Below are 19,294 nucleotides of genomic sequence, written 5' to 3'. Positions count from 1 at the left end.
GGATAAGTGGCTTACCAGGATTACAGAGCAAGTCCGGTGCTTGGGGCCTGCGGAGCTACGAAGGACAGCAGGGTTTTGTGTTCCTGTACCACTATTTTTCGGTGACATTGTGGCAGAAGGGAATTTTAAAGGAGATTCTTTATAGGTATGCAGGAGGTGTCCCAGGTGTACAACAAAACAAAGCGTTCAGATACCTGCTGGGAAGTTTCGGAGAGGAGATCCTGTGTGTCTCTGCCTAAAGCAATATTATCGGAAATGAAAAAACCCACCCTCATACTAAAGCCAAACAGCTACGCCAGTTCTTGAAGCAGGTCAGAAGAACACACCCTGTCATTTCTACTCCTCCTGCAGACAAAGAGCCCGGCAACTTTAAAGGAAGCCCAGCACCAGAAATGCCAGAGAAGTGATGTTAGGGGCAGCGAGGTGCCCAGGGCAACGGTGTGCCGCAGGCAGACCGCCTGCTCTCCAAGCAGAGCCCACAAAAAGAGGCTTGGCAGGATCAGGCCCATGCGAGGAGCCCACCCAGCAGCACACGCAGGCTTGTGCATGAGTCCTGCAACGATTCAGCCTTGCCCTTCTCCGGGTGCTCAGAGAGCGCAGACCGAGATGCCGCAGCTCGGCGCCTTCGCTTGCTCACGGACCGGGAGCGTCACTTGGGAGCACCAGCTAACAAGTAGGATTTCAAAGAAAGGGTCAATAAAAGCTTTATGGGTCCGTACATCATTTTGCATCAAACACGTGCCGCTCGCTCTGTTTATTCTGCCTTCCCTTCCCTCCTGCTCTTTGGAAAGCCAGTAATTGCTGTAAAAACAGCGCTCCTCGTAGGGCACAGTCCCCTCTGCACGTGACGAGGCTCTCAGGTTTTACAGCACCGCACGACTCGGTGATCTCACATATTTACAGCAATTATAATTACTCACACACGTTTACAAGCATCCTCACTGTGTGCAAAAGGCAGATATTACGAGGGCTGACTGAATGACAGCCAGGCAAGTCTCTCTGATCAGGCGAACGTGGAGGAGAAGCCCTGCCAGAGAACGCCACCAACCCCGTGTCGAGAGAGGTCCCACGCAGGCTGAAATTTCCAAGAGCTGCTCCAAGGAACCGGACGCCCATTTGGTGGAAGCTGTTTTAACAGGCTCTGCCACAGCCTCTGAAAAGGCTGGGAGGAGAGCAGGAAGAAAAGAGTTATTTCTCAGCGTACTTTGTACAAAATTAACTTTACTCTCTCCCTTCGATAGGAAATTGGCTCCCATTGTTTGGGATCTGTTTGGGTGGTTGTTGGGTTCTCCCTTCCCAAAGGGAACGGCAGGAAAAGAAATACATTGAAAAATGAGAAAAACACCGATTGTTTTATGAGGCTTTTTTCCTTAAAAAACTAAGAACCCACACACACGCCCAGGGCCGAGCGCCTGCAATCAGGTGTAATATCTCGAGCTCCACTTCATGCACGCTCTCTCTCTCCTTTAATTGCCTGCACTCGATTGTATCCCTTTAAGGGAACAGGAACGAATCCAGGAACCTTTGTGTTGTTTATTCAGCGGGAGATTAGCCCAGCCTGATAGCTCGGAGCTAACCCGTGCTGCAATATCGATGGGTGACTTCACCATGGGATGTGCCGGGAAGATAAGGAGGTGTATCCCAGCAGCACGGACTGCAGGAATGGGCTCCCTCGCTCACGGCAGCATCTTGGAAAACGCGCTCTGCTCCAGTTCAGTACTTCCCTCACCTCAAGCAGGAACTCGTTTTTTATGACTTCCCACGCCAACCTCTTGAACTTTCTCAGAGAAACCTGCCGTGAAGGAACCTGCTGCACGCCCCGATCTGCGTCCAGCTGGAGACAGTTCTCTGCTTTATTTCAAGACGTGAGCACGAATGAACTTCCTGAGCTGCACTTGGGGCTGCCTTCTCAGCTTCTCGGTCCAACACCGCAGCAGAAAGCACCGACACGCGCCAGGAGTCATCACAGCAACATGTCCAGGTGTCCATAACATCCCCAGACCGTATCCTTTCCCCAGGAGATGGCCACAAATGCTCCGTCTCATCACGCCCACGCTCTGCCCCTCTGCCGTACCTATGGCCAGCCAGGGACACTCGGCAGCTGTCACGCTGGCCGTGTCACCCTGCTGGCACCACAAACACCGCGGGCGTGTGTTTGCTCTGGAACCGCTCCTGCTCGCTGGGGTTTTGGCCTTTGTTGGGTTGTTTTTCTTGGGGAGCGGGAGAGAAAGCATCAGTTTTTCCTCCAGCAGTGTTTGGGCCGAGAGTTAATTCTCAGCAATTAAAAGCTAAATCCAAAACACATTTTTTCCATAAACAGCTAACAGTCTAGGATGTGTCCATGTAACTAGTACGCAGCTGATTTTCCAGAAAATAAAGAACAAGCCTGCAACAAGACATGACAAACAGCAATAGCCAGCTTAATAACAAGTCATTTTTAGAAATTTCTTCACTTTATAAAGTCTTTCAAGTTTCCCCAAACTTTTTTTTTTTTAATGAGACAAAGCAGAACATTGCGACATCCCAAACAATGCAATGTAAGGATTCATCTCACACACCCCAACAGCAGAGGAGTGGAAAAACCCCACATTAGACCCTTTAGCGTCATGAAGAAGTCGCTGCACTTCCACAGATCAGAGCTCTCGCTGCACAGCCACAAAGGACACAATTATCCAGCAGAAAGTAAATATCACTCACTCAGTCAAGTGGAGAAGGCTCTGAGAGGTATCGAGTTTCTCGCTGATGCCACTGCTGTTAATGTTCCACCACAAGTATGTGGTTGCTAGAGGACAGGGGCAATCAGCTTGAGCCCAGCAGCTGAGAAGGACAGGGTATTTTACCCGTGTGGAGGTAACACAACCTTTATTCCCCGCTGAGCACTGCCGGCAGCGCTGCGAAGCTGAAGGTCGGCGCTTTGAGCGCAGCAGTCAGGAGGCAGATTGCACCTCGGGGCTTTCAAAGAGTTTTTACAGGAGAAGACGTCAATCTAGAGCAGCTCCTCGGCACCTTGAATGGAGCATCACCGCCGATTTCCTCCGAGCTCCGCTGCCTTGAGCAAGGGGAGCCCTCAGTCCTCTGCTGGTGACGAGCCACACGCACCCTCTTGGTGTCCTCGGAGTACTTGAAGGGCAAAAATGTATTATCCAGGGGCAGATTTTTGCTCAATAAATGGATGAAAGGTCCTAAAGGGTACATAAAATTTTTGAATGCAGAAATTTGTTTTTACGGAGTCATGCACGTAACCAATTCCTGAATGGCAGAGATGGTAAAGAACTGTCCCCAGTCACTGCCATCTCGGAGAGGAGAATTCGGGAGCCTCAGCTGAAATTGGGTGGTGCACACAAAGCACAAGGAAGCACTTCTTCATGAGCTGTTGAAGCGTGGAACTCCCTAACACAGGATGCCAGGGATGTCATACGCATCCACAGGCTGTAGAAGCGGTTGGTTTTTCCTTCCTGAGTTTGTCCACAAAGGGCTGCTATAAAAAATCTCTCTTTTTATCTCAGAGAAATCTCTGAGCCACAAGCAACCACCAGAGCATACTAGGGACGTTTTGTTCTGCATTTACGATGGGAAGAGGAGGGTACCTGCTATCAGCTGCTGTTGAATACATGATGCTGGTTCAGCCTGGCCATTCCTCTAGCTGGATCCCAATCTTGTTGCCACTTCTTCATTAAATTTCCTAATAGCTGTCCACTCTTCTGGGCCCGAGCTCCTGGCCAGCTGCAAGGTTCCTCAGCAACTTTGCCCTCTTTGCACAAAGGCTAAAAATCCCGTGACAATCCTATCCTGGGTGACTGGAATGCTTCTCCCCAGGACTGGGGAAAGCTTTTTTTGTTTAACATCCTTGACCTTGAAATTATCCTTCTGCAAAGAAAAATCAACAGCCTAATGCTGTCCTCCAGCAGTTCCCTCAGCACACACACAGACGAAACAGCAGACCAGAACATCAGACCAGCAGGTCCCTTTTGAAGGAGACCCTCTGCTCTGCTCACACTGCTCACTGGACACATTTCTTCTCCATCTGAGCCAGCAAGCTCTCTGCAGGATGCGACAAACTCCTCCAGAGGGCTACAGCTGCAGGGGGTGTGTGAAGTTGAACCATTTTTTCCTCACCCAAGGCAACCCATCTCCAGTCTGTTGAGAACTGGACAGGGCGATCTCACTGCCCTTATCATTTCTGGGTTGTATGTTAGCAACAGGACCGGGGAGAGAAGTTTCACCTCACCGTGCTCAATCTGCAAAGCACACTTCAAGGACAAAAACCCTTTGCAAAGATTAACAAGTGGGAGAGGATTTCTGGAGAGCGCAGCCCCCCGAGGAGCCTGCCTGTGGCTGGCACTGTATCGGTTTCGCCCACGAGCAATGCATGGGACCCACGGACAGTTTGACCTTCCTGCAAATGCTGCTGAAACAACAAACACAGCTGGGGGAAGCCGATTTCCGAGAAGCCCATTAACCCGTTCCCTGCCCCACCAAAATGCCCACATCGCCGCTGCGTGACACCTGGGCACCTCCCAGCTGGGACCCCATGGGTAACAGAGGGTGTAGAGGCACAGGCTCAGCCCTTCTGCCAGCTACAGAGGTGCTGGCTGTGCTACACACCTTCCCTGAAATGCCACAGTAACCTGGAAAATGCTCACTGGAAAGGGATGAAACCCGTTCCCTGAGCACAGACACCTCCTGGCTGTCAGGCCACACAAAAAGTCTTGGCTCCAGGGAGTCACCGCTCCCGCTTCCTCCCCCTAAAGAAGAGAGGATCCGCTCTGAGCGCCCAGGAGCTCCAGGCTATCCCACGAGGTACCAGAAGTGTCCTTTCCCTTTCTCACGCAGGGGGCACAATCCCAAGAAATCCCCGGAAAGCCTCGGAGTGCCACGAGACGGAAACCCGGCGTTTAAAGCAGCCGCAAGCCCTGAACCACTCCTCCAGAACAACACGTGCAGCGCGCACACGTTCCCCGCGCACTGGGGAGCGCAAGGAGCGAACACCACAAGGAATGTTCTTAAAGAATAATTCTAAACTTGCACAAAGCATGCAGAAGAAAAGCCTTAGTTTTCCATCTAGCCAGCTCACGACACCTGTTTCGTAAGGAAACACCACAGCCCCACATACTGTAAGCTCGTACTGCTTTTTCCTTTGCTCTGGAAAACGTAACTATTGCAGTGATCGCTCCAAATCCGCAGTTCCCAAACCACAGAGCCACCAGAATTAGCTAAGCGACCTGCAGAACCTTACCAAAACTGAAATCAAGTGTTTTCAGCACAACACTCACAAAGACGCTGGGTAACCTGAAAAAAAAATAATGAAAAATGACCCATCTGCTAATTAAGCGTCTCCAGCTCTTCCACACCGATCAACACATTTCCCCCTGCCCCAGGAGCAGCGACCCTTTCCTGCGGGCACACGGCGTGCCCCTGCAGGCAGCGGGTCCGTCCGTCCCCACTCTGCTTCCTTAAAGCAAAAGCAGGAAGTCAGAGCAGAAAGTCCCGAGGCAAAAACCGCCGAGACACAGCGACTTGCTAACTCCTTCAGTCTTCCTTCTGCTCAAGTAATTCCTTGCCTGAGAGAGGCTTCCTGCACCTCCTTTCCCCTCTTCCACAGCCTCCTCTCCTCTCTCCCGGCGGGCGTCCCCAAATACCTCCAGCAGCGGGACAGTGTCGTTCCCCTTCCCTGCAGCCAGCAGTGCTCCACAGCAAAAAGCCAGCGAAGAAATGACACCGCCACTGTAAACAGAGGATCAGAGCAGGTCCAAGCGAGGAGGTGTGGTTTGCAACGCTCCCCACGCGTCTCATCCCCCTTCCAGCAGAGGCTAGCAGCAGTCGCTTGGGAAAGCAGCACAAGAAATCTTGCTGTTACGTTCCCCGGGCAAATTCCTCATAACCCTGTCCCACACACAGCTGGGAAGAAGGGCTCATTTCCGAGCTGCCACAGAAGCACTGCTCTCTCATCCCGTGCTGATCTTATGGGCACAGCTGGAGCTCCTCGGGGAAGGCACGCAGCTTGCTGCCTACCTCCTGTCCCGCTTCAACAAGGACCGGGCTGGAAACTGTCCCCGGGAATCCTGCCTTGAATTTGATTCCACTTGTATGTCGCTGGCTACTGCCTGCTTCCCAAAGAGAGCTTGGGATAAAGGCACAGCGAGGCAGAGGGCTACGGTGCAAGGAGCAGCTTCCCAAAGCACAGCAGGACGTACCCCAGCAGTGGGACACACACCACGGGACTTCCTCAGTGAAGCAGCCCGAGATGCCATCACCCTCTGTCCCAGCACTAGCTCCTGCATCCCACAGCCCCACCAAAAGGAACCAAAGCCCTCTGCCAGTTTGGGATGCTGAACGAGGGTGGGGTTTTGTCACTCAAAGGCAGCTCCAGCTGCATCACCTCCCCTCAGTGACAAGGGGTGACAAAGGAAGGAAAAGTGAGTGCAGTGAGACCCCAGCGTGCCAACTCTTCGTCACTCAGCACGGTTTCGTCCCCTTTGCTCACCCCCAGCCCTAACACCCCTTTGCACCAGCCTCAAGGACACTCTCTGCCCAACAAACAGCCTTTGCTGTGCACGTCACCACGGGGAGCAAACCCTTTTTTCCACCTGTTTGCCACTGAGAAGTCTCTGGCTGGCACCTGATCATCAGCCTAAAGGCTGTGAAGGGGGAGCTCCAGACAGCTCCATCCTCCCAGCAGCAAGCAATGAGGGGATCCACAGGAAGCAAAGGCAGAGGTGGGTCCTTCCTCGTGTGTTTTTCCTCCCTTAGAGGAGGGTAGGAGCACAACCGGACAAGAATGCCTCCCTGCAGTCCCATGGATGAGATGACAAAACAAGGAGGAAAGGCTCCACACGAGCCATCACTAACGCATGGCAGTTCCTCAGCTCCACAGCCCGAAGCACCACAAGGCCCCTTCACTCCCTGCAGCCAGCTCTCCCGAGAGGGCTTTGCTGCAGGACGGCAGCCCTGCTCCCCTCCAACTAGCACTTTCATGGCTCCACTCATCTCCTCCCTGGCTTTGCCTCAGCCCCAGGACCACACACGCTTGGGGCAGGCTCCAGGAGTGCAGCTGAGGCATAAAAAAAAAAAAAACAGACCGAGTGAGTTACCTGCCTCTGAGCGGGGGAATTTACTCACCAGTTTGTTTACTGTTGGTGCAGAGGTGACGCTTAACACTGAGCTGTGGTCCCAGCTTGCACGCCTCGATTCAGCTGGGGCGCTGCTAACACAGCACCAAGGAGGCACCTCGGGGCCTGCCTCCTCTCTAATCTCCTCCTGGAGTCCTTTATAAAGCTGCTTCTAGTACTGACCGCGACAAAAAGCTTATTAAACAACAACAACAGAAAAAAAAGCATCTTGGAGCCACGTTAACAAATCTTTAGCATTATACAGGTAAAGGTCAGGGAACACAAAAGTTATGGTTCCCATAGTGATGCTAATTCAACCATACTGCACGTCCTGTGCATTCAGTTGTACGTGCTGAAAAGAAAAAGCCTTCATCCACTGCTGCCAGGAAGGTTTCTCATTTCCTAAAGACACTTGAATACCACCCCACCACACGTCCATTGTTCGGAGAAGTGGATTTTCAGATCGGATTGGATTAAGCCAATCTAAGCATTGTAGCAGCCTCCCCAGAGCTGGGGCAATCCAAGGGCTCTCGAGCACAATTACAGACTGCAGGTTACTCGCCCAGCCTGAAGAGGGAAGAGAGACCCAGGCGTCAGAGCAGGGTGAGTCACCAAACTGCAGCCTGCACTGATCCTGCACCTGGATGGGGGACCCTGCACAAGGAGAGAGGGGAGAGAATAACCAGCCAACCCCCAATGTACCCATGGCTAGGACGTGTTAATCCATTTCTACAAACACCAACTTGTTTGACACCAACAGCTTGAAACATCCCCCTGCCTAGCAGCCCACCTCACAAGTTCAAAAACGGGAGGCGAGCAGCATCACTGCAGGAAGGCAGAAAGAAGGGGATCAACAAAACAGAGAGGAATGTATTTTTCCATATTAATATCACTCAGTGAATCCTCTTAGCTGACTCCGTGTTCTCCCAAGGCAGTGCTCTCCTCCTGCAGCAGCTGTTTGCCCAGTGCCGTTTCTCTCCCTCGTGCAGGTGATGCAGGAAGGGAACAGTGCGCACACCTCAGCTGGATTAGTGGTCTGCAATTTAAACCAGCTAAAGGAATCGTGTTGAAAGCAGGATTGATTTAAGTGTAATAGGAGAGGCTTGTTCACTTCCCTCCATGCGGATCCGTCCTTTAAGACCAAGGATCCCCTGTATGGGAGAAGAGGCCCGGAGCAGTTGCCACACATCACAGAAGATAATGATACACCAACCCTAAGTTGGCAAGAGCTATTTATGGGATCATTGTGAACGAACCGCTGCCACGTTGACCTCTCTCCAGCACAAATCCGTGTTGCTGCGTTTGCTGACGAGCTCCTGACATCTTATCTTTATGTTTTACATAAAGCCCACACCACTCTTCCCAGAGCCAATAACTACAAGTGGCGCATTTGCATTTAGCGGCTTAGAGCGAGCAACCCGATTTGCATTGGAAGCAAAAGACTTTTTTGTGCCATAGGAAACGCATTAAATCAAAGCGTTTTGTGCATCTGTGTGGAGCAGAGGATTATTCCTCTGGCGCTGCGTCTAAATGCCAGTTTGGGAGGGAGGGGAGGAGGGTGGGAGAGAAACCTTGCAAACTCCTGTGAGAGGCAAAGAGGGGGAGGAGGAGGGAAGGAAGCTCTCACGCACAGTAGCAAAGAAGCAGCATGCATTTGCAGGGGCATCAGCGTTTGCCCTTTTTCCCTCCAATAAATCCAAATTCCTTCCCGAGTTCCCACGGGACAGCCCTGTGCAGAGCACCCTGAGCTCTGCAGGCCCACTGCTCACAGCACAGCAGCACACAGCAGAGGTCCTTCTGCCTGCAGAGCCCCCGGGTGGCTGTTCCCTCACTCACAGCCCTCAGGCCTTGCTGTCACCGTCCCTGGGGGCACAACCACACCACTGTCACACCCACCTTGCCTCCTGGGCTCTGGCGTCAAGCCTCCACGCTGCCTGGAGGTGAGGCCTGGCGGTTCCTCAGGGCTGCGCGAGCCCCGGCCGGTGGTTAGCCGCGCCTGCCAAGGGTAACAAGGAGTTATTTGGGCACAGTTTATCTTATCTGAGCAATGACGCGCGCCTTCCTCCTTGGGCAAAGCTCAGGAGCTTGGTGTCTGCTGCAGGAGGGCGGCTGGACAAAGGCCAGCGTCCAGGAGGAGGCCTGTGGTGATTCACGGCACAGAGGGAAGGCCAGCCCGCTCCGCAGGGCAGCCTGTCCCACCTGCCGAACAACACGGATATTTGCATTTGGCCCACAAGCGAGAGCGAGGTGGAAAATGTCTCGGCAGTGTTTGCACACCTCATCCCTTCACCTCAGCCGCCCCGGGCACGCTCACGCAGCTCACTTTCTCTGGACGCAGCGCAGCCGCGCTAGTCCTCGCCGGCAGATAAGGCCCAGGCTGGCTGATGTTGTTTTTCTGGGAGTCAGACCATTTGTCTGCAGAGGAGATTTCCAAATCCGTCACACTGCCAACCCACAGGCCGCCCACAGCTTGGATGAGCTCAGTCTCCTCTTCTCCGTGTTACAGAGGGGAAACTAAGCCAGATAAAAGCCCCGCTCGGAGATGTTTTGCTGAGCGTGGTGAAGCATTCGGCATACTCAGCTACTGCAACAGCGAGGGCCATCAAGGTTTCCTGCAGTAAGTACCAGATGTGCCTCCTTGCACCTCTCCCAAGCCCCCACACGGACTTTTTCTGGATTATTCCCTAACGGTTTGTTTTCCTCCACCTTTCAGGGAAGGGTGGCAGATAGCAGATGTAACACCCGGCTCCTGCAACCCGCCAGCACACACAGACCCCGGCGACTTGAACCCCAGCTGCACTCCTACAGCTCCCTGCACATGCCCTTAGACTGGCTCACACAGCTCCCTCCTGGCTAACTGCTTTAATTACACCTTGAGCATGGGTCCCTAACACTGCACAGCCTAAACATGTCACATCTGTATTTTTTACACCACCTGGATAGCAGTCTTAGACCCCCAAAAGCCTACAGATATATCCTACTTGTTACTTGTTTGAAGAACATGATAGGAATCAGTGAACGGCTGGGTACTGTTACCTTGATTGCACAGCTCCAGCAGCAGGAGTGAATGTTTTCAAACCTTCACAGCTTTGCTTTGGCCTTCAACCTGCACACATGCTGAAGGCTAATTCTTTCAAAAAGCTACAGAAGAGGTCTTAAGGGCTGCCTTTATTCGTTCTTTCATTTCCTCTTCAGGAACGCAGGTTGCCTTGTCCCGTGTTACCTTTCATGCTTTGAACACTGACATCTTCCCACCTGCCTGACCTTCCCAGCATTACAAGCTCAGGCCAGCCCTGTACTGTCACAGCAGACCTCAGGAGGTTCAGGACCCCTGGTTACATGTATAGAGATTTCCTGCCATCCTCAGGACAACACCACGTGCACCTGTAGGACTTTCAGTTTTGTGTAATTGTTATACATCCTCCCGAATCAGGCAGTCTCTTCCACATGGACAGGACCATTATCTCGTGCAGAAAAGCCATACAGTCTTGTACCAGCACAGAGATTAAGACTAGAAGCAGACACACAACAGCTCCTCCTTTGGATGACATCTCTGCTAAAGAGATGCTCTTCAAGCACACACTTCACTGCCCATTATCCCAACTGTAGCCCAACTAGATAGAAAGAAGGGATGTTACAAGCCTCTTCCTTCTTGATCTTAGGACTTGGCAGGTTTTCCCCTAGTTATGCCAATCAGCTAAGAGCACTGCACCCTTTCAGTGCACTGCACCGGACACCGCTTCCTTCAAAACAACCCCACGATTAAAGTCACTCTCTAACAACACAAGACAATCCTTGCCCCCGCGTTAGTGCTCTATGACACAAGGTAAGAGCAAAACCCTTGGTTAAAAAGTCCACAGGGCTTCCCAACCACTTTGCCCCAACCCGAATGAAGCACAGGAAAGATAACCAATGCTCCAGACATCATTTGAAAAGTCACAGTACCACAACCTGTAACAGCCATTAACATCAGGTTTGGCATCATTTTCTCCCAAAGCTTACACAATTTGTTATTCCGCTTGAAATGCTTAGGTACTGCAGTCAAGCGAATTCAAGCATTCCTGGCAGCTTATACGGAGACACAGAAATATCCACAACAACCAGAAATATCTAAGGCAGATCAGCATGAGAAAAAAAATTAATAACACCACTTTCAAAAAAAAAAAAAAAGCCAACACTTAAGTCATCCCATGGCACTTTTTTTTTTTTTTTTAATGTCTGCCTGGTGATTTTCAAACACTTAGGGCTGCCAAACTTTGTGAACATATGGCCCGAGAAGAGCACATTGTGCTTGTTACTGCAGCAGAAGCGTACAGGGAACATTTAGTGAACCCACCTCAGTGCTCCCTGAACAGCTGCAGAGGTCAGGTTTGCTTAGCAGCATGTGTAATTAGGTCCATGCACAGTGAAAGCCATCTCGAGATCTGCCAAGAAAGGTTTTAGACTGCAGGATGGGGGAAAGAGAAAACTGTTAGGAAAATACTAAGAGAGGCAACTGGAACAACACTGAGCGGGAGTATCTCCATTTCAAGCTGCTGGGCTATGCCGTACCGCAACGGGAGCACAGCGACAAAGGACACAGAGCCTTCCTGTTCCAACACTGCTCTTTGGGTGCTACAACAAAACGGATCCTTCGGGATTCAGATTTGTGAAGTAAAACAAATATTTCCACCTTAGCCTTTATATGGACAACAAGCAACTGTGTCTGGCAGGAATAGGGAAGATGCTTCTTTGCTCAGTGGAAGAAAACACACTTATTACAGCTGAAGTTTCTTGTCACTGTCTTTAAAATCAAGATGAGCTCCTGCAAGCAGGCAAAGAGAGGTGGGAGGATTCAGTCCCCAGAGCAGCTTTATCAAATCAAAAAGATTTAGGAAGTGAATAACATGTGGGCTATATTATGGAAACCAAACCTAGTTTACTGTACGTGAGGATCAATATCTGCAAAGCTCTCTGACCATGAAGAACGCAGTGCCGGGAGCTATGCCTATTTGATTTATGTTACTTGTCAATCGAACCTCATCCCATTAGTTTATTCTCCGAGGCTGCCTGGCAAAGTCACGAGTAACAGCAGACCCCATCAATGCCTGCAGACTGCTGAAGACAGCCACACACAGAGCCCTCATCTGCAATACAACTTTCAGACCAGTAGATGAAAGTCTTGATTCATTATATGCACCAAACTGGGGCTGGGGGTTATCCTATTTGATAAGGACAAACAAAATAGGCAAGCAGACTTTCCAGACACTTTCTGGTACCCAGCTTAGCTTGCCACTGTCAGCAGAAAGACAAAAAGAATGATACCCTGAAGAATGATACCCCTCTCTGATCTAGCACAGGGATTCCCATAGCTCTCAGCAGATGAATATGCATGTTTTTATGTATATACCTGCTTATATAATCCTCATAAATAAATATAGTTCTAGAACATGAAAAGTAAGGTTAGAATTGCTCCTGAAGCTGGATAAAGCAAGCCTAGAAGCTACCAGTTTTCCGAGAGTCCCAACAACCACCGTCTCCCTCAGCATAAGTACGGATTTAGTAGGTCACGTTTAAACAAGGAAATTGTATTTTGATTATCATGTCTCCTCAGGACATTCCTGAGCACAGCCATTTCTCTCTATCTGAGGCAGGCAATCACTGGCCTCTTTTTCCCCTTGCTGTTTCAGGAAGTCCTACAGGAAGGATCTGAGGTTTCATACACAAGTTCACTGAAGTGCAGCCCATGCTCACGGGACATTAAAGAGAAAGATGCTGCAGTCTGAAGGTAAGGCTTTCCCTTTTGGGAGGGAAAGCTCTGGAATCTCTTCAAAAGGGAAGGAGAAGCACTAATGTAGTTGCTAGAGAGACCCTTGGCATCCCTGCTGCACAAGAGCCATGGAGGCCTGGTGTCATCTGCACCTGGATCTGGGCAAGAAAGAACAGAGGGTGATGGGAAAAAAAAAAAGAGAGAGAGAGAAAACAAAAGATCTTCATTCAGTTCAGTCACTTGCATACAAGAACAAGGTCCCAGGGCTGTAAACTCCTAATTTCTAAGGAGCCTGCAGGCTACAGAGCAACAGAGGGTGGAGAAGGCACAGGGAGAGCAGCTCCTGAGCCCAGAGGCACCAGGACCGCGCTTCCCATCGCCCAGCCACGGCTGCAGCTATGCCTTCAGCAGCAGCATTTGGTCAGGGAGGAGGTTTTGTGAAGGAATGCGAATCCATACCCGTCTTTCACTAGCGAGAGACTCCCGCCAGCTGGGGAAGAGGCGGATATGTAGCTCTGAGCGCACAGGGACATTCGCAACAGGCAGAAAGCCCTCGGCTCGCAGCTCCCCTCTCCTTGCTGCCTCCTCAACAAGGGCACCGCAGAGCCGGGGAGCTCCTGCGAAGGAGCAGAGCCGGGCTGTGCAGGTAGGGAGGTCAGTGTGGCGAGGGGACAGCACGGAGCGGGGACAGCACCACGAAGAGGGGATGGCAGCGCGCAGGGCCGCCAGGTCAACCTGCCGGAGGGGGCAAAATGGCGGGCAGGGCGGGGGGCGGCCGGCCCGGCTCGGGGCAGGCACCGGCCGCTCCCGGGCGGCCCCATGGGGCGACCCCATGGGGCGACCCCATGGGGCGACCCCATGGGGGACCCGTCCGCGTTCACCCCCTCCCGGCCCCACAGAGCACCCCCCCCGGCTCGGAGCTCCGGCCGGGGAAGGCACCGGCGCTGCCCGCCCCGCCAAGCCCCCCGCGCCTCGCCGCTTACCGGGTCCGGCAAAGGGGGAGCGCAGCGGGCACCTGCGGCTCTGCCCGGGGAGAAGGGAGCCCAGGGCAGCGCTGGGGGCCCGCAGCCGAGCCACTGGGGCTGCCCCGGGGGGCGAGGTGGGGCCGGGGCTCGCCGCCCTCAGGCGCTCCCCCGCCGGGGCCCGAGCCGGCTGGTGGAGAAATAAAAACTTGGCAGCTCACGGCAGCGGGTTGTGGTGCTCGGTTCTGCCGCCACTGAAGGCGAGAACGCCGCTTGCTTCGTCAGCTGCACGCTGTGGTGGTAATTAGGAGAGTTTAGCCTGGCCTGCGCTACCACATGAAGGGGCTTTTAGCACCGCACTACGCTCAGAAGGCTGGGAAAGATACTGAGGGCGAGCCCTGCAGCCCAGCACAGCCCCAGCAGGCACCTGCAGCAAAAAACCACCCCATGTGGGTTTTGGTCCGCCTCAGCGGCTGCAGCCCAAGCTGAGCAGCAATGCACACAGCTTGTGGGCTCACACTGAGGAGAGCGAGCCCTCGGCTTGCCCCAACACCAAAGGGGTCAGCCTCTGCCTGCCCCAGCTGGGCACGACCCCGGGCAGCTCACAGCTCACTGCTCCAGCCCTTGGCTCTCCCCCGGCTGGGTACCTAACAGCTGCTGCTTGAAGCATTCACTGCCACCACGGGGAAAACAGATGTGAGGTTCAGTTCCTCGATGGAGAAGTTTGCAGTTTAGAGCTGTGCAAGACCTCCTTGCACACCTGTAGCTCCCCCAGGATGGTGCTTAACCCATCTTGGGAGCCAGGTGCTACCCAGAACTGCTGAAGCTGATTAATGGGAAGCAGAACTGGGCACAGCGCTCAGTTTTTCACCTCTAGAGCAATCCTCCCCCGTCATCACGTGCTGACACATATTTTAGACTATTTAGAGAATAGGGCTCAGCAAAGCAGACCCACATAGCACAGCGCCTCCAAAACTGTTTAATAAGCCTTTAAATGGCAAGGCAAGCAACCTCCCACAGCCAGGTGAGTATATTGAGAAAGTTTTTATTAGAAGATATATTTCTGCCAAAATAAATAGTTACATTTTCTTCAGCAAAACATTAGAAAAAGGGAAACAGGAGAAAAAAAAAAAGCATCAACAATTTAATACTGAACTTTTAAAGTGACTGAGCACTACAGACATTGCTATGTAAATAACATCACTTGCATATACTATTGCTGGTCAAGTTGCTGCTCTGACATGAGTAATTTCCACAGGATTTCCACGTGCGTTGTGCTCTTAAGGGTCTTCTCCAACTCTATGGCAACAGCAGAATCCCAGGATACATTTAGCTCAAAAATCTGCTTTAAGATGCTGATCCCCAGAGCAAGAGAAAGCCCCCTAATTAAAATGCGTTTATTTCAAAGTTACATTGCTTGTCTTCTGCTTGGAACTACAGGTTCCCCCTCCCTTTGCAGGGGGGCTGAGGTGGATCCACACCGGAGGATGGATGCAGTTAGCAACCATCCTAGTGGAGCCACGGATTGGGAACAACGTCCCACAGAAGGGCAAGGGGAAGGAGGAAAAGGAAAGGGCACGAGTACTGCTGCATTCAGAAAGGCAGACACCGCAGGGACACAGAGGGCAGGCAGGCCAGAGCCCACTGTAAAGGCACAAGGTGAGTTTGGCACAAACTGACTGGCTGACCTGGCAGCCAGGTGCGATGGTCCATTCTCTCATCAGTTTAAGGGGAAGAGGGAAACAGCTTGAGAGAACTGTTGGCAAGACCCCTTGACTTTGGCAACCCACCACCTCCACCAGGAATTTAGCAGAAATGGACCCCTAAGGAAAGCAGACAAACACAGAGAGTTGCAGATACTTCTCCCCCAACCACTTTGGTGAAAGTGAGATCTCTTCTCTCAAGGGAAGGAGTGAAAGCTTGGAAAAGGGATTACTAGATTAATTTTAAGAGAATAGACAAAACAGTAGCGGATATGTAAGCACTTGGGGCAGACAGCACAATTCTTTTATTCTCATGGTCAGAGTGCTGCAGGTACAGTCCCCCCAGGAAGTCACGAGAAACCAACTCCTAGGTCCTACAGACTGTGGTCAGAAATATTTCCTCCTACCTCTTGAAAAGTCAGTTTGCAGAATTATTAAGAGTAGGTCAGGCAGCAAACCAAACCCAACATACCACACATGCGTGGTGTCTTACAGAGCATGCCATAGATACACACTGTTGTGCACAACATCAAACAACTACGCTGTTGTATAGGTTAGGGACTGGTTAGATGCACGAGAGGTTCACTGTTAGCTTTGTTAAAATCAGCAAGTAGTAACCGTGTCACAGGAAGGAGAAAAAGAAAGTGGATTCCTGAATGCACAGACCCTTTATGCAAACCAGTGGAAACTGCAAGGGTTGGGACTCTTGCAGAGTTCAAGTGAATGTTATACAGATTTCAGATGTGCGCTGCAAGATGAACTTTTGGTCAAGGAACCTGACCTCTCAAATACCACGTACAGGAGAGCACAGGCCCTGGCCACCACCTGCTGGGCTTCTCTGCCACACATTCTGCCAAAGGACTGACTGCTGCAGATGATTGCCTTGTTCAGAGGAACTTGATGAGTGCAGGTTAATCAGCATCTGCTCACCCGAAGATAACACATGCCATGAGGTATACAAAGAACAAATGCTTCAAGAATTCAAGTTAGCAATATCACAATAAACACCTCCAGGTCCAATACAGAGCCTAGCAAGAGGTTTCCAGCTATTTCAAAGTGGGGTCTGGTCTAGACAAGGTAGCACTGGATAACAAAATGCTAATCTCCAAAAGCAGCCGCAGCCCTTTTTCTACATCAGCTAGCTAGAAGACCTTTCCTAACTTCTTCATCCTTAGCAATCTGCAGCATGAGCAGCAAGAATTTCAAGAAAATGCTTGAAACTTCTCTTAAGAAAGAGGAGGATAGTACGGGGTATTTATTTTTGACAGATCTGCCTTTTCTTTATCAAAGCTTAAATCTCTATAGCCAACAAGCTATCGCACAACAGCCACTGCATCACTTGGTGAATAGAGGCAAAAAGAGGGTTAATACAGAGTGGTACTTTCCCAAGTATCCGTTCACACCCTGCAAATTAGCATAGGGAAAGCAGGATTTTCCTCCCTGAAGAGTTAGACCTTTACAATTAAAGCCAGGCTTTGGTTTGTGGTTAAAGTCAGCAGTGCACATGAGCTTCTCTTTGAGAGGTTAATATAATGAAGTAACGACAGATGAGGTGAACCAGAATGAAGTTCTGGCCTTTTACCAGCCACAGCAGGTTGGAAGGCATGGACCAGAACCAACAAGCCTCCTGGATCAGAGTGCTGGAAGACAGGGCCACCAGCTGGGCTGGTTCTGATATGCAAGAGGAAAGCTGAGGAGATCCAGGGAAAGAGGGTGCCAAGCTGCAATTTCTTAGCACACGCTACTGCCAAGAGAATTTGGTTCACAGTTTAGTGGTTTACATAATCATACAGTGGTTTTGCCAGTCCAGGAAGAAGGAATAAGAAAAATAAAAATAGTTACATCATTTTCTCCACCCATATGTTAACACAAACCAGGCAGAGTCAAGAGGGCAGCAGCTTCTAGACACGATTTTCTTATCTGGCTTTGCCCCTCACAGACATTTTGCTCCTGGATGAAATATTTTAATTTCACGCCACTAAACATCTACGTGTTCTTGCCAATTACTCTATGTGCATTAGGAACAAGAGACAGGCATTCAGCAAACTAAGAAGGTAGTCCAGAGCAGCAGCAGAAAAGAAGCCCTCACAGCATGCCACAAAATAACCCCCTCTTCTTTATGCCAACTCTCAAATTTATCCTTCTTTCGCAAACTGACAGCAGTTTGTTGCTGGTTCACCTCCACTGCAGTTATATTCATCTGGCAGTTCAGCTTTTCACACAAGCTTTAGGAAATAACAAGACTGATTTGGTTTGTAACCCGACATTCGCATTTTGGTTTCAGAATCCTATTTTCTTTACCTCTCCCCCCCCAGCGACTCCCGTTCCCCAGTTGCCTTAACTACGTGAAGCTTAAGAATAAATCTGACTCTAAGTGCAGGCCTGTTGCATGAGCTACGCAGGCCCTTGTGTTACATAGGTAGGTTACATCCAGGAAGGACAGTGGGGTGACACTCTGAGTCACAAATTCGTCTTTGCACTGGTGTCTCGCAGACAGTCGGTCAGCACTGCAGCCGCCCAGTCTATTTATTGCCTCCCAGCTTGCAGTGGCCCCTGTGGGAGAGCCCTGATGCTTATCAGCCTCTGCTACAAGCACTCAAACCCACACCCAGTGCACAGCTGTGCTGGTAGGAGACAGCACCCACCACCTCACCCACACTGCTCAGGAAGATGCGATCGAGTAGATTCACTACTTTCTCCAGCTATTATTAGAGTTTCTGAGGATATTTTCCCTTTTCACATCAAAGGGGGAAATGAGTGTTATAAATGACTACTCCGCACACAGGCTCTGTATCGGCCTCAGACACCCTGCCTGCTCCCCAGGAAGGAGAACCTAAGTTAGCTTTGGCCAGTTGCATACTGTTTGTGCTAGGAGAGGTAGAAGACGCCTCGTGCAGCAAGACACTGCAGAAAAAGCTACTGGGAGCTGGTTTTGTGTCATAGTGACTTCAGTTGAAGTACATGCAATCCCCACAGGAAGCCATCTCACCCTGGGAAGAGAAGAGAGCATTTCTGCACAGCAAGTCACAACTAGACCATCACTGAGAAGGCAGAATTGCGCAAGGCAGAGTCTTGCCCTGCTGTATATCCACTAGATCTGGTCTTTTAAGGGACAAGACAAGTGCAGCCAGTTCCAAGAGGGCTGAACATGCACCAACGCTCCTGATTTCACTTTGCTTCTTGTGCTCCTGCTATTGCCAGCTGCAGAGCCCGTGAGCCACAACGCAAGACAGGCAAACTGCAAGGCTGATGTAACTGCAAGCCTACATCCTTCTCACCCCAAATCCTCAGGGTCAAGCCCCAGCTTGGCAGGAGATCCCTTACGTGGCACCCACTTGGAATATCCTTCAGTTGTATGGTCCCTTAAGGGGCGAAGCCCAACCCCTGTCAAAGGTGGCCACTTACCCAATGCTTGCTGCAACACAGCACCACAAACCTCTCAAAGATAACATGACCCACACCATCTCACCTTCCTACAAACACTTCACATTCCTTCCCCGGTGTCAGCTGCTAAACTAATCCTGAGACAGTCAGACTGAGCTTTTCCAGCATGATCCCACACTAATTCCATTCACAGTGACAGGAATGGGGCCTCAACCTCCATGGAGAAAAAAAAATCTCAGTCTAAATTACTTCTTTCAAATAAGCTCAGTGACATTTAATACTTTAAATTCAAGCTGCAGAAGTTCTATCAGGTTGGAAATCATATAGGGAGAGTAAATGATAATACGAATCAGGGTGAATACACAAGTTTTCTACATTTCTGCAGTC

The 19,294-nt window shown here is 50.9% G+C and overlaps 1 protein-coding gene across 13 annotated transcripts in view; it reads right to left on the bottom strand.

The window, feature by feature from the left end:
• CRACR2B (calcium release activated channel regulator 2B) overlaps positions 1-14,231 on the bottom strand; it is a 41,048-nt gene extending 26,817 nt beyond the window's left edge. For 3 of the 13 annotated variants that reach the window (XM_072038946.1, XM_072038950.1, XM_072038951.1), the window contains exons 1-2: positions 13,874-14,231; positions 9,006-9,105 (exon numbers count right to left, since the gene is read on the bottom strand). The gene's annotated coding sequence lies outside the window, so the exon portion shown is untranslated. The other 10 variants (XM_072038947.1, XM_027459685.3, XM_027459683.3 and 7 more) reach the window with 10 other exon arrangements.
• Between the last annotated feature and the right edge of the window lie 5,063 nt (positions 14,232-19,294).

The sequence above is a fragment of the Anas platyrhynchos genome, chromosome 5 (assembly GCF_047663525.1).
Source record: "Anas platyrhynchos isolate ZD024472 breed Pekin duck chromosome 5, IASCAAS_PekinDuck_T2T, whole genome shotgun sequence".
NCBI classification, from domain to species: Eukaryota; Metazoa; Chordata; class Aves; order Anseriformes; family Anatidae; genus Anas; species Anas platyrhynchos.
Note: the sequence above shows the minus strand (reverse complement) of the source record. Positions and strands in the feature narration are given on the sequence as shown.